This window comes from Polypterus senegalus, unplaced genomic scaffold (assembly GCF_016835505.1).
Source record: "Polypterus senegalus isolate Bchr_013 unplaced genomic scaffold, ASM1683550v1 scaffold_2225, whole genome shotgun sequence".
Lineage (NCBI taxonomy): Eukaryota > Metazoa > Chordata > Cladistia > Polypteriformes > Polypteridae > Polypterus > Polypterus senegalus.
In genome coordinates, this window is record NW_024386446.1 from 24,672 (window position 1) to 39,410 (window position 14,739).

At 45.5% G+C, this 14,739-nt stretch overlaps 4 non-coding genes across 4 annotated transcripts; 2 read left to right on the forward strand and 2 right to left on the reverse strand.

The window, feature by feature from the left end:
- Positions 1-5,729: 5,729 nt before the first annotated feature.
- On the reverse strand, positions 5,730-5,893 carry LOC120522702. The gene has a single exon (XR_005632482.1). It is a non-coding gene; the product is annotated as a U1 spliceosomal RNA (small nuclear RNA).
- Positions 5,894-6,894: 1,001 nt separating this feature from the next.
- Positions 6,895-7,013, forward strand: LOC120522691. Its single transcript, XR_005632474.1, has one exon. It is a non-coding gene; the product is annotated as a 5S ribosomal RNA (ribosomal RNA).
- Positions 7,014-10,841: 3,828 nt separating this feature from the next.
- Positions 10,842-11,002, reverse strand: LOC120522708. The gene has a single exon (XR_005632488.1). It is a non-coding gene; the product is annotated as a U1 spliceosomal RNA (small nuclear RNA).
- Positions 11,003-12,006: 1,004 nt separating this feature from the next.
- LOC120522693 lies at positions 12,007-12,125 on the forward strand. Its single transcript, XR_005632475.1, has one exon. It is a non-coding gene; the product is annotated as a 5S ribosomal RNA (ribosomal RNA).
- Positions 12,126-14,739: the final 2,614 nt, after the last annotated feature.

The window sequence follows — 14,739 nt, forward strand, 5'->3', positions numbered from 1 at the left end:
CCATATCAGTTTAGATTCCTCTCTAGATTTCCCAGTAATGTTTACTGGCTTCTCACTTTCCCTTACTTTTCCACTAATTCTTTCCACCTCCTCCACAAGTCCTTTTCATCCTGCTGAAGCCCACAATCTTTGATACAGTCCATCAACCTCCTGTATAGTTTGGGTAATCTAAACTCATATGGTTTCTTGTTCTGGGTTTTATAAAGCCCAAACCTTCTTAGATGACCACCCATCATGTACCTGGCTAAATCCGCTGCCCTCCCTTTCCGCTCTGTAACAAGGATATGTAAACGGCCGTGTATTTCAATCTTAACAAGATCCTTAAGTCCAGAAAACCTTTCTCCCCCTTTCCTTTTTTGTTTCTTTACTTTCTGTCTTGCGACCTTCTCATCTGTAGACCTCCCAAAAAAATAAAAACATTGTCTTTCGATTTTCCTTAGAATATATTTTGTCCGTAAAAACTGTTGCCAGAAAAGAGCCTGGGCAAAATTATTGACTTAATTAGCAAAATTTTGCCCTCATATGTTAGTCTCCTAGTCCTCCAGAGACTTGTGAGCTTGTATAACTTTCTTTCCATCTCCTTCCAGTCTCTTCTTCCCTCCTTCTCCTCTCCAAAATGGATCCCTAATATTTTAACCGCCTCTATGTATTTTCATGTCGTGCCCAAAGTCCTCCTGCCACTTGCCCTGCAGATGGCACTCGGATTTCCTTATTTAATTGGGCTCTTTTGCTTTTTTGAATTCTGTTCCTAGCAGATATCTGATCATATCCGCTAACTTCCCAATTTTACTTAATGTCATATTAACAACAGTTGCTGTGTGTCTTAAAGTCAACTCCCTTTCTATATTCGAACCTCTTTCCCTCCATTTTCATTACCTTCCTTCTTGCCAATTTTTCACATTATGAACCCTATAAGAACACAAAACACTTTCTTATAATTCTTCTTACTATTTTCTTTGGTGGAAAAAACACATTTGCTAAATACGATAGTTTTGGGATTGTAACTGCCTTCATCAGCAATATCTTCCCTTCTATTGATAAGTTCGTTAACCTCCAAAATCCTGCTTTTTTTTTTTGGTTATCTTTTTCCCCATTTCTTTCCACTCCATCCTCTCTGTATTCTTAACCCCAATACTTTCACAACATTTGACAACCTTATTCTTCCTAGTGGTTTTTCCTTCCATTTCCCCCAACGGATTCCATGAGGAACACAAAGTAAAACCAGCGGTACCCAAGGATTCTCGAAGGGGCACAGTACCAAAGGAGTCCAGTCTTCATCTCAGGTCACTGGGGAGCATCCATGTCTCACAAACATATAGCAAGAAAGGAAGCACCAGGACTCTAAAGACTTGGCCCTTCGTTCTTTTGCAGAGATATTGGGAGCGCCACACACCCCTTTCCAGTGACCTCATGAACCACCAAGCTCTCCCCATCTGTCTACTGACTTCATAGGAAGAGTCACCAGGGACATGAATGTCACTGCCAAGGTAAGTAAACCACTCAACAAGGTCAACACACTCTCCGCAAACAGACACACTGCTGATATCTGTGCCCAAGAGGTCATTAAAGGCCTGGCTGTTGGTTTTCATCCAGGACACTCACAAGCCCAGACACTCAGACTCCTCACTCAGTCTCTTGAGCACCCTGATCAGAGCCTCCATTGACTCCACGACAATCACAGCATCATCAGCAAAGTCAATATTCATGAATCTTTCTTCTCCAACAGATGCCCCACAGCCGCTGAACCCCATGACCCTGCACAACACCCAGTCCATACAAGCACTGAACAAAGTAGGAGCAAGAACACACCCCTGACGAACCACAGAATCAACTGGGAAAAACACAGAGGTTCTGTCTCCACACCACTCACAGTACCAGTGTACGGGCTGGCCATGATATCCAGCAACTTCAGGGGGAATCCCACTAAGTCTCAGGAACTCCCACAGGGAAGCTCGAACAACTGAGTCGAATGCTTTGTGAAAATCGACAAAGGCTGCTAAGAAACTTTGCCGATATTCACGCTTTGCTCCATGCCACTGTGGGATTGCACGCTAGCAAGGACACGAGGTTGCTGGTCCTTTCTGGACGATGCCCCCCTTTGTAAAGTTGCAGGCTCCCCGTCTGAAGAGCTGGACGAGATCTATCTGTCTATCTATGTATCCATCCATCCATCCATCCATCCATGAGGTGGAACGGGTAACAGGGGGGTCTTAAATGGGTGGCGAGAGCGAGAGAGCCGACAGAAGGGGATCAGCATGAAGGACAACGTACATTCAAATTTAAAAGAATGGCAAAAAAAAAAAAAAAAAAAAAAAGAAGACAGACAGGGGAAGGAGAGAAAAAAATAAAAAACATAGGGCTGTCGTTTAGAAAAGAGGGCTTCCAAAGTTGAGATGTTTTTTCTCATAAAACGAGAGGTTTTCTCTGATCATTCCAATTATTTTCTGTTGGGAAAAAACTTTCTGTTTATTTGTGTATGCACACCTTGCCTTCCACAATACTTCTTTTATCACGTTTATTCGGTCCCAATCTTTCTTCCCGACCTCTCTTTTCCCTGACCTCCCAAACACCACCAAGTCTCTATCCAGCTTGATGTCTACTATGTGTCTCTGCCTTACTTCCTTCCATATCCTTGCCACTGTGGGGCAGTCCCACATTGCATGTCCATACTGACTTATTTTTTTCTTTTACATCCGTCCCTGGGACATTTAGGCCCTTGTAAATTCTTTCTTTTACTTAAAGCCAGGTTGGTTTCTAGTGCTTCATGGGCGGCCAGCCAGGCTATATCTGCTACTTGATTATTTGGAAACTTTCCCCCAAATCTTTCCCATATCAGTTTAGATTCCTCTCTAGATTTCCCAGTAATGTTTACTGGCTTCTCACTTTCCCTTACTTTTTCCACTAATTCTTTCCACCTCCTCCACAAGTCCTTTTCATCCTGCTGAAGCCCACAATCTTTGATACAGTCCATCAACCTCCTGTATAGTTTGGGTAATCTAAACTCATATGGTTTCTTGTTCTGGGTTTTATAAAGCCCAAACCTTCTTAGATGACCACCCATCATGTACCTGGCTAAATCCGCTGCCCTCCCTTTCCGCTCTGTAACAAGGATATGTAAACGGCCGTGTATTTCAATCTTAACAAGATCCTTAAGTCCAGAAAACCTTTCTCCCCCTTTCCTTTTTTGTTTCTTTACTTTCTGTCTTGCGACCTTCTCATCTGTAGACCTCCCAAAAAAATAAAAACATTGTCTTTCGATTTTCCTTAGAATATATTTTGTCCGTAAAAACTGTTGCCAGAAAAGAGCCTGGGCAAAATTATTGACTTAATTAGCAAAATTTTGCCCTCATATGTTAGTCTCCTAGTCCTCCAGAGACTTGTGAGCTTGTATAACTTTCTTTCCATCTCCTTCCAGTCTCTTCTTCCCTCCTTCTCCTCTCCAAAATGGATCCCTAATATTTTAACCGCCCCTCTATGTATTTTCATGTCGTGCCCAAAGTCCTCCTGCCACTTGCCCTGCAGATGGCACTCGGATTTCCCCTTATTTAATTGGGCTCTTTTGCTTTTTTGAATTCTGTTCCTAGCAGATATCTGATCATATCCGCTAACTTCCCAATTTTACTTAATGTCATATTAACAACAGTTGCTGTGTGTCTTAAAGTCAACTCCCTTTCTATATTCGAACCTCTTTCCCTCCATTTTCATTACCTTCCTTCTTGCCAATTTTTCACATTATGAACCCTATAAGAACACAAAACACTTTCTTATAATTCTTCTTACTATTTTCTTTGGTGGAAAAAACACATTTGCTAAATACGATAGTTTTGGGATTGTAACTGCCTTATCAGCAATATCTTCCCTTCTATTGATAAGTTCGTTAACCTCCAAAATCCTGCTTTTTTTTTTTGGTTATCTTTTTTCCCCATTTCTTTCCACTCCATCCTCTCTGTATTCTTAACCCCAATACTTTCACAACATTTGACAACCTTATTCTTCCTAGTGGTTTTTCCTTCCATTTCCCCCAACGGATTCCATGAGGAACACAAAGTAAAACCAGCGGTACCCAAGGATTCTCCGAAGGGGCACAGTACCAAAGGAGTCCAGTCTTCATCTCAGGTCACTGGGGAGCATCCATGTCTCACAAACATATAGCAAGAAAGGAAGCACCAGGACTCTAAAGACTTGGCCCTTCGTTCTTTTGCAGAGATATTGGGAGCGCCACACACCCCTTTCCAGTGACCTCATGAACCACCAAGCTCTCCCCATCTGTCTACTGACTTCATAGGAAGAGTCACCAGGGACATGAATGTCACTGCCAAGGTAAGTAAACCACTCAACAAGGTCAACACACTCTCCGCAAACAGACACACTGCTGATATCTGTGCCCAAGAGGTCATTAAAGGCCTGGCTGTTGGTTTTCATCCAGGACACTCACAAGCCCAGACACTCAGACTCCTCACTCAGTCTCTTGAGCACCCTGATCAGAGCCTCCATTGACTCCACGACAATCACAGCATCATCAGCAAAGTCAATATTCATGAATCTTTCTTCTCCAACAGATGCCCCACAGCCGCTGAACCCCATGACCCTGCACAACACCCAGTCCATACAAGCACTGAACAAAGTAGGAGCAAGAACACACCCCTGACGAACCACAGAATCAACTGGGAAAAACACAGAGGTTCTGTCTCCACACCACTCACAGTACCAGTGTACGGGCTGGCCATGATATCCAGCAACTTCAGGGGGAATCCCACTAAGTCTCAGGAACTCCCACAGGGAAGCTCGAACAACTGAGTCGAATGCTTTGTGAAAATCGACAAAGGCTGCTAAGAAACTTTGCCGATATTCACGCTTGCGCTCCATGCCACTGTGGGATTGCACGCTAGCAAGGACACGAGGTTGCTGGTCCTTTCTGGACGATGCCCCCTTTGTAAAGTTGCAGGCTCCCGTCTGAAGAGCTGGACGAGATCTATCTGTCTATCTATGTATCCATCCATCCATCCATCCATCCGTCCATGAGGTGGAACGGGTAACAGGGGGGTCTTAAATGGGTGGCGAGAGCGAGAGAGCCGACAGAAGGGGATCAGCATGAAGGACAACGTACATTCTAATTCAAAAGACATTCGAAAAATTTCAAAAGAATGGCAAAAAAAAAATGAAGACAGACAGGGAAGGAGAAAAAAAAAAAAACATACGGCTGTCGTTCAGAAAAGAGGGCTTCCAAAGTTGCATATTTGGGGAGAGAAAAAGGAGCAGCCCTCGTTTACTGGGAATACCGAGTGCTGTAAGCTTTTGCCTTTCTGCCAGCAGGAGTCGCCCTTCACCTCGTCTTTTCTTTTCCTCCTTCCACCCGTGTCAGAAGCTGGGCTCTTGGCAGCAAGGAAAGCGGCTTAAAATCAGTAAAGAGGCACTAAAAATAATGAATGATTATTTATATTATTATTTTATTATGTGTGTGGGGGGGTCCTTAAGATAAATACATACATTGATTAGTTAATTTAAATTAATATTATTTTTATTATAATTTTTCTATTGGGCGGGGGTCCTTAAAATAAATAAATAAATGGACAGACAGACAGATTGATTGATTGATTTTTGGAACTTCTTTATTTATTGCTTAAAGCTCCCAGAGCCGTTGTCTCACAGGCTCCTGCTTCACAATCGCCCAAGCACCACTTCCATAAGTTGAAACGCATGTTTTCAGTCTGTTTTTTGAACCAGGACTATCAGGGAGAGCGCGAACGCAGTCCCCCACTACCACAAATTATGCAGTCGAGTTTCCCGCATTTGGGGAAATCGCAGGGGTCAGCACACCCGGAGTGCAATGGATGAGCCTCGCCCTGGGAGAACCACCTTAGTGATCATGGTATCTCCCCTGCCAGGTAAGTATGAGTTGTACAGCCCGGCGCTCATCCTCCCACTTCCTCGGCTTCATCGCTCGGCGGCGGGAGGTTTTCCCCAGCACAGTCCTCGGTCCTTCGGCCTCCTTCGGGCTTCTTCGGGATCCTTCGGGCTTCTTTGGCCTCGGGAGCGCGCATGCGCGGGAGCTAGCTGCTGCCCAGACGCCCGTGTGCACCGTGACCGGATGTTGGGGTTGCACCGACCTCACCACCTTGATTAGACAGGTTTCACTAGCAACCCCAAGGTGCACCTCGCTCTTATGCAAACCAGCCACCCATCGCTGGAGCTTATTGGCTGGAAGAGAAACAGGAGGGGTAGGACTGGGCGGGATGCTGAATGAGAAACAGCCGCCCAACAGCAAAGACAGGCGGCAGGCGGCAGACAGGAGGCAGGAGGCAAAGCTGCGAAAGAGGAAGGCGACCCTGCGCTCCGGAGACCGAGAGGAAGAAGCCCTCGGCGTGGGCGCTCGCACACGGCAGCAGAGCACCCTCGGGAAGACCTGCGCCGAGGCCGCCGAGTGATCTGGGGCAGCGCTGGGTACACGTTCGAGACTTGAGCCGGTGCTTGCCCTCCCTTTGATGCCACTGTGGGATTGCACGTTAGCAAGGATACGAGGTTGCTGGTTCTTTCTGGAAGATGCCCCCCTTTGTAAAGTTGCAGGCTCCCCGTCTGATGAGCTGGACGAGATCTCTCTGTCTATCTATCCATCCATCCATCCATCCATCAATCCATCCATCCATGAGGTGGAACGGGTAACAGGGGAGTCTTAAATGGGTGGCGAGAGCGAGAGAGCCGACAGAAGGGGATCAGTATGAAGGACAACGCACATTCTAATTCAAAAGACATAACTTAAAATTTCAAAAGAATGGCAATTAAAAAAAAAAAATGAAGACAGACAGGGAAGGAGAAAAAAAAAAAACATAGGGCTGTCGTTTAGAAAAGAGGGCTTCCACAGTTGCCTATTTGGGGAGAGAAAAACGAGCAGCCCTCGTTTACGGCCATACCACTCTGAACACGCCCGATCTCGTCCGATCTCGGAAGCTAAGCAGAGTCGGGCTCGGTTAGTACTTGGATGGGAGACCGCCTGGGAATACCGAGTGCCGTAAGCTTTTGCCTTTCTGCCAGCAGGAGTCGCCCTTCGCCTCGTCTTTTTCTTTTCCTCCTTCCACCCGTATCAGAAGCTGGGCTTTTGGCAGCCGAGTGATCTGGGGCAGCCCTGGGTACACGTTCGAGACTTGAGCCGGTGCTTGCCCTCCCTTTGATGCCACTGTGGGATTGCAGGTTGGAAAGGACACGAGGCTGCTGGTCCTTTCTGGACGATGCCCCCCTTTGTAAAGTTGCAGGCTCCCCGTCTGAAGAGCTGGACGAGATCTATCTGTCTTTCTATCCATCCATCCATCCATGAGGAGGAACGGGGAACAGGGGGGTCTTAAATGGGTGGCGAGAGCGAGAGAGCCGACAGAAGGGGATCAGCATGAAGGACAACGTACATTCAAATTTAAAAGAATGGCAAAAAAAAAAAAAAAAATGAAGACAGACAGGGAAGGAGAGAAAAAATAAAAACATAGGGCTGTCGTTTAGAAAAGAGGGCTTCCAAAGTTGAGATGTTTTTCTCATAAAACGAGAGGTTTTCTCTGATCATTCCAATTATTTTCTGTTGGGAAAAAACTTTCTGTTTATTTGTGTATGCACACCTTGCCTTCCACAATACTTCTTTTATCACGTTTATTCGGTCCCAATCTTTCTTCCCGACCTCTCTTTTCCCTGACCTCCCAAACACCACCAAGTCTCTATCCAGCTTGATGTCTACTATGTGTCTCTGCCTTACTTCCTTCCATATCCTTGCCACTGTGGGGCAGTCCCACATTGCATGTCCATACTGACTTATTTTTTTTCTTTTACATCCGTCCCTGGGACATTTAGGCCCTTGTAAATTCTTTCTTTTACTTAAAGCCAGGTTGGTTTCTAGTGCTTCATGGGCGGCCAGCCAGGCTATATCTGCTACTTGATTATTTGGAAACTTTCCCCCAAATCTTTCCCATATCAGTTTAGATTCCTCTCTAGATTTCCCAGTAATGTTTACTGGCTTCTCACTTTCCCTTACTTTTCCACTAATTCTTTCCACCTCCTCCACAAGTCCTTTTCATCCTGCTGAAGCCCACAATCTTTGATACAGTCCATCAACCTCCTGTATAGTTTGGGTAATCTAAACTCATATGGTTTCTTGTTCTGGGTTTTATAAAGCCCAAACCTTCTTAGATGACCACCCATCATGTACCTGGCTAAATCCGCTGCCCTCCCTTTCCCGCTCTGTAACAAGGATATGTAAACGGCCGTGTATTTCAATCTTAACAAGATCCTTAAGTCCAGAAAACCTTTCTCCCCCTTTCCTTTTTTGTTTCTTTACTTTCTGTCTTGCGACCTTCTCATCTGTAGACCTCCCAAAAAAATAAAAACATTGTCTTTCGATTTTCCTTAGAATATATTTTGTCCGTAAAAAAACTGTTGCCAGAAAAGAGCCTGGGCAAAATTATTGACTTAATTAGCAAAATTTTGCCCTCATATGTTAGTCTCCTAGTCCTCCAGAGACTTGTGAGCTTGTATAACTTTCTTTCCATCTCCTTCCAGTCTCTTCTTCCCTCCTTCTCCTCTCCAAAATGGATCCCTAATATTTTAACCGCCCCTCTATGTATTTTCATGTCGTGCCCAAAGTCCTCCTGCCACTTGCCCTGCAGATGGCACTCGGATTTCCTTATTTAATTGGGCTCTTTTGCTTTTTGAATTCTGTTCCTAGCAGATATCTGATCATATCCGCTAACTTCCCAATTTTACTTAATGTCATATTAACAACAGTTGCTGTGTGTCTTAAAGTCAACTCCCTTTCTATATTCGAACCTCTTTCCCTCCATTTTCATTACCTTCCTTCTTGCCAATTTTTCACATTATGAACCCTATAAGAACACAAAACACTTTCTTATAATTCTTCTTACTATTTTCTTTGGTGGAAAAAACACATTTGCTAAATACGATAGTTTTGGGATTGTAACTGCCTTCATCAGCAATATCTTCCCTTCTATTGATAAGTTCGTTAACCTCCAAAATCCTGCTTTTTTTTTTGGTTATCTTTTTCCCCATTTCTTTCCACTCCATCCTCTCTGTATTCTTAACCCCAATACTTTCACAACATTTGACAACCTTATTCTTCCTAGTGGTTTTTCCTTCCATTTCCCCCAACGGATTCCATGAGGAACACAAAGTAAAACCAGCGGTACCCAAGGATTCTCCGAAGGGGCACAGTACCAAAGGAGTCCAGTCTTCATCTCAGGTCACTGGGGAGCATCCATGTCTCACAAACATATAGCAAGAAAGGAAGCACCAGGACTCTAAAGACTTGGCCCTTCGTTCTTTTGCAGAGATATTGGGAGCGCCACACACCCCTTTCCAGTGACCTCATGAACCACCAAGCTCTCCCCATCTGTCTACTGACTTCATAGGAAGAGTCACCAGGGACATGAATGTCACTGCCAAGGTAAGTAAACCACTCAACAAGGTCAACACACTCTCCGCAAACAGACACACTGCTGATATCTGTGCCCAAGAGGTCATTAAAGGCCTGGCTGTTGGTTTTCATCCAGGACACTCACAAGCCCAGACACTCAGACTCCTCACTCAGTCTCTTGAGCACCCTGATCAGAGCCTCCATTGACTCCACGACAATCACAGCATCATCAGCAAAGTCAATATTCATGAATCTTTCTTCTCCAACAGATGCCCCACAGCCGCTGAACCCCATGACCCTGCACAACACCCAGTCCATACAAGCACTGAACAAAGTAGGAGCAAGAACACACCCCTGACGAACCACAGAATCAACTGGGAAAAACACAGAGGTTCTGTCTCCACACCACTCACAGTACCAGTGTACGGGCTGGCCATGATATCCAGCAACTTCAGGGGGAATCCCACTAAGTCTCAGGAACTCCCACAGGGAAGCTCGAACAACTGAGTCGAATGCTTTGTGAAAATCGACAAAGGCTGCTAAGAAACTTTGCCGATATTCACGCTTTGCCCATGCCACTGTGGGATTGCACGCTAGCAAGGACACGAGGTTGCTGGTCCTTTCTGGACGATGCCCCCCTTTGTAAAGTTGCAGGCTCCCCGTCTGAAGAGCTGGACGAGATCTATCTGTCTATCTATGTATCCATCCATCCATCCATCCATCCGTCCATGAGGTGGAACGGGTAACAGGGGGGTCTTAAATGGGTGGCGAGAGCGAGAGCCGACAGAAGGGGATCAGCATGAAGGACAACGTACATTCTAATTCAAAAGACATTCGAAAAATTTCAAAAGAATGGCAAAAAAAAAATGAAGACAGACAGGGAAGGAGTGAAAAAAAAAAACATACGGCTGTCGTTCAGAAAAGAGGGCTTCCAAAGTTGCATATTTGGGGAGAGAAAAAGGAGCAGCCCTCGTTTACTGGGAATACCGAGTGCTGTAAGCTTTTGCCTTTCTGCCAGCAGGAGTCGCCCTTCACCTCGTCTTTTCTTTTCCTCCTTCCACCCGTGTCAGAAGCTGGGCTCTTGGCAGCAAGGAAAGCGGCTTAAAATCAGTAAAGAGGCACTAAAAATAATGAATGATTATTTATATTATTATTTTATTATGTGTGTGGGGGGGTCCTTAAGATAAATACATACATTGATTAGTTAATTTAAATTAATATTATTTTTATTATAATTTTTCTATTGGGCGGGGGTCCTTAAAATAAATAAATAAATGGACAGACAGACAGATTGATTGATTGATTTTTGGAACTTCTTTATTTATTGCTTAAAGCTCCCAGAGCCGTTGTCTCACAGGCTCCTGCTTCACAATCGCCCAAGCACCACTTCCATAAGTTGAAACGCATGTTTTCAGTCTGTTTTTTGAACCAGGACTATCAGGGAGAGCGCGAACGCAGTCCCCACTACCACAAATTATGCAGTCGAGTTTCCCGCATTTGGGGAAATCGCAGGGGTCAGCACACCCGAGTGCAATGGATGAGCCTCGCCCTGGGAGAACCACCTTAGTGATCATGGTATCTCCCCTGCCAGGTAAGTATGAGTTGTACAGCCCGGCGCTCATCCTCCCACTTCCTCGGCTTCATCGCTCGGCGGCGGGAGGTTTTCCCAGCACAGTCCTCGGTCCTTCGGCCTCCTTCGGGCTTCTTCGGGATCCTTCGGGCTTCTTTGGCCTCGGGAGCGCGCATGCGCGGGAGCTAGCTGCTGCCCAGACGCCCGTGTGCACCGTGACCCGGATGTTGGGGTTGCACCGACCTCACCACCTTGATTAGACAGGTTTCACTAGCAACCCCAAGGTGCACCTCGCTCTTATGCAAACCAGCCACCCATCGCTGGAGCTTATTGGCTGGAAGAGAAACAGGAGGGGTAGGACTGGGCGGGATGCTGAATGAGAAACAGCCGCCCAACAGCAAAGACAGGCGGCAGGCGGCAGACAGGAGGCAGGAGGGCAAGCTGCGAAAGAGGAAGGCGACCCTGCGCTCCGGAGACCGAGAGGAAGAAGCCCTCGGCGTGGGCGCGCACACGGCAGCAGAGCACCCTCGGGAAGACCTGCGCCGAGGCCGCCGAGTGATCTGGGGCAGCGCTGGGTACACGTTCGAGACTTGAGCCGGTGCTTGCCCTCCCTTTGATGCCACTGTGGGATTGCACGTTAGCAAGGATACGAGGTTGCTGGTTCTTTCTGGAAGATGCCCCCCTTTGTAAAGTTGCAGGCTCCCCGTCTGATGAGCTGGACGAGATCTCTCTGTCTATCTATCCATCCATCCATCCATCCATCAATCCATCCATCCATGAGGTGGAACGGGTAACAGGGGAGTCTTAAATGGGTGGCGAGAGCGAGAGAGCCGACAGAAGGGGATCAGTATGAAGGACAACGCACATTCTAATTCAAAAGACATAACTTAAAATTTCAAAAGAATGGCAATTAAAAAAAAAAAATGAAGACAGACAGGGGAAGGAGAAAAAAAAAAAAAAAAAACATAGGGCTGTCGTTTAGAAAAGAGGGCTTCCACAGTTGCCTATTTGGGAGAGAAAACGAGCAGCCCTCGTTTACGGCCATACCACTCTGAACACGCCCGATCTCGTCCGATCTCGGAAGCTAAGCAGAGTCGGGCTCGGTTAGTACTTGGATGGGAGACCGCCTGGGAATACCGAGTGCCGTAAGCTTTTGCCTTTCTGCCAGCAGGAGTCGCCCTTCGCCTCGTCTTTTTCTTTTCCTCCTTCCACCCGTATCAGAAGCTGGGCTTTTGGCAGCCGAGTGATCTGGGGCAGCCCTGGGTACACGTTCGAGACTTGAGCCGGTGCTTGCCCTCCCTTTGATGCCACTGTGGGATTGCAGGTTGGAAAGGACACGAGGCTGCTGGTCCTTTCTGGACGATGCCCGCCTTTGTAAAGTTGCAGGCTCCCGTCTGAAGAGCTGGACGAGATCTATCTGTCTTTCTATCCATCCATCCATCCATGAGGAGGAACGGGGAACAGGGGGGTCTTAAATGGGTGGCGAGAGCGAGAGAGCCGACAGAAGGGGATCAGCATGAAGGACAACGTACATTCAAATTTAAAAGAATGGCAAAAAAAAAAAAAATGAAGACAGACAGGGAAGGAGAGAAAAAATAAAAACATAGGGCTGTCGTTTAGAAAAGAGGGCTTCCAAAGTTGAGATGTTTTTCTCATAAAACGAGAGGTTTTCTCTGATCATTCCAATTATTTTCTGTTGGGAAAAAACTTTCTGTTTATTTGTGTATGCACACCTTGCCTTCCACAATACTTCTTTTATCACGTTTATTCGGTCCCAATCTTTCTTCCCGACCTCTCTTTTCCCTGACCTCCCAAACACCACCAAGTCTCTATCCAGCTTGATGTCTACTATGTGTCTCTGCCTTACTTCCTTCCATATCCTTGCCACTGTGGGGCAGTCCCACATTGCATGTCCATACTGACTTATTTTTTTTCTTTTACATCCGTCCCTGGGACATTTAGGCCCTTGTAAATTCTTTCTTTTACTTAAAGCCAGGTTGGTTTCTAGTGCTTCATGGGCGGCCAGCCAGGCTATATCTGCTACTTGATTATTTGGAAACTTTCCCCCAAATCTTTCCCATATCAGTTTAGATTCCTCTCTAGATTTCCCAGTAATGTTTACTGGCTTCTCACTTTCCCTTACTTTTCCACTAATTCTTTCCACCTCCTCCACAAGTCCTTTTCATCCTGCTGAAGCCCACAATCTTTGATACAGTCCATCAACCTCCTGTATAGTTTGGGTAATCTAAACTCATATGGTTTCTTGTTCTGGGTTTTATAAAGCCCAAACCTTCTTAGATGACCACCCATCATGTACCTGGCTAAATCCGCTGCCCTCCCTTTCCGCTCTGTAACAAGGATATGTAAACGGCCGTGTATTTCAATCTTAACAAGATCCTTAAGTCCAGAAAACCTTTCTCCCCCTTTCCTTTTTTGTTTCTTTACTTTCTGTCTTGCGACCTTCTCATCTGTAGACCTCCCAAAAAAATAAAAACATTGTCTTTCGATTTTCCTTAGAATATATTTTGTCCGTAAAAAAACTGTTGCCAGAAAAGAGCCTGGGCAAAATTATTGACTTAATTAGCAAAATTTTGCCCTCATATGTTAGTCTCCTAGTCCTCCAGAGACTTGTGAGCTTGTATAACTTTCTTTCCATCTCCTTCCAGTCTCTTCTTCCCTCCTTCTCCTCTCCAAAATGGATCCCTAATATTTTAACCGCCTCTATGTATTTTCATGTCGTGTAAAGTCCTCCTGCCACTTGCCCTGCAGATGGCACTCGGATTTCCCCTTATTTAATTGGGCTCTTTTGCTTTTTTGAATTCTGTTCCTAGCAGATATCTGATCATATCCGCTAACTTCCCAATTTTACTTAATGTCATATTAACAACAGTTGCTGTGTGTCTTAAAGTCAACTCCCTTTCTATATTCGAACCTCTTTCCCTCCATTTTCATTACCTTCCTTCTTGCCAATTTTTCACATTATGAACCCTATAAGAACACAAAACACTTTCTTATAATTCTTCTTACTATTTTCTTTGGTGGAAAAAACACATTTGCTAAATACGATAGTTTTGGGATTGTAACTGCCTTCATCAGCAATATCTTCCCTTCTATTGATAAGTTCGTTAACCTCCAAAATCCTGCTTTTTTTTTTGGTTATCTTTTTCCCCATTTCTTTCCACTCCATCCTCTCTGTATTCTTAACCCCAATACTTTCACAACATTTGACAACCTTATTCTTCCTAGTGGTTTTTCCTTCCATTTCCCCCAACGGATTCCATGAGGAACACAAAGTAAAACCAGCGGTACCCAAGGATTCTCGAAGGGGCACAGTACCAAAGGAGTCCAGTCTTCATCTCAGGTCACTGGGGAGCATCCATGTCTCACAAACATATAGCAAGAAAGGAAGCACCAGGACTCTAAAGACTTGGCCCTTCGTTCTTTTGCAGAGATATTGGGAGCGCCACACACCCCTTTCCAGTGACCTCATGAACCACCAAGCTCTCCCCATCTGTCTACTGACTTCATAGGAAGAGTCACCAGGGACATGAATGTCACTGCCAAGGTAAGTAAACCACTCAACAAGGTCAACACACTCTCCGCAAACAGACACACTGCTGATATCTGTGCCCAAGAGGTCATTAAAGGCCTGGCTGTTGGTTTTCATCCAGGACACTCACAAGCCCAGACACTCAGACTCCTCACTCAGTCTCTTGAGCACCCTGATCAGAGCCTCCATTGACTCCACGACAATCACAGCATCATC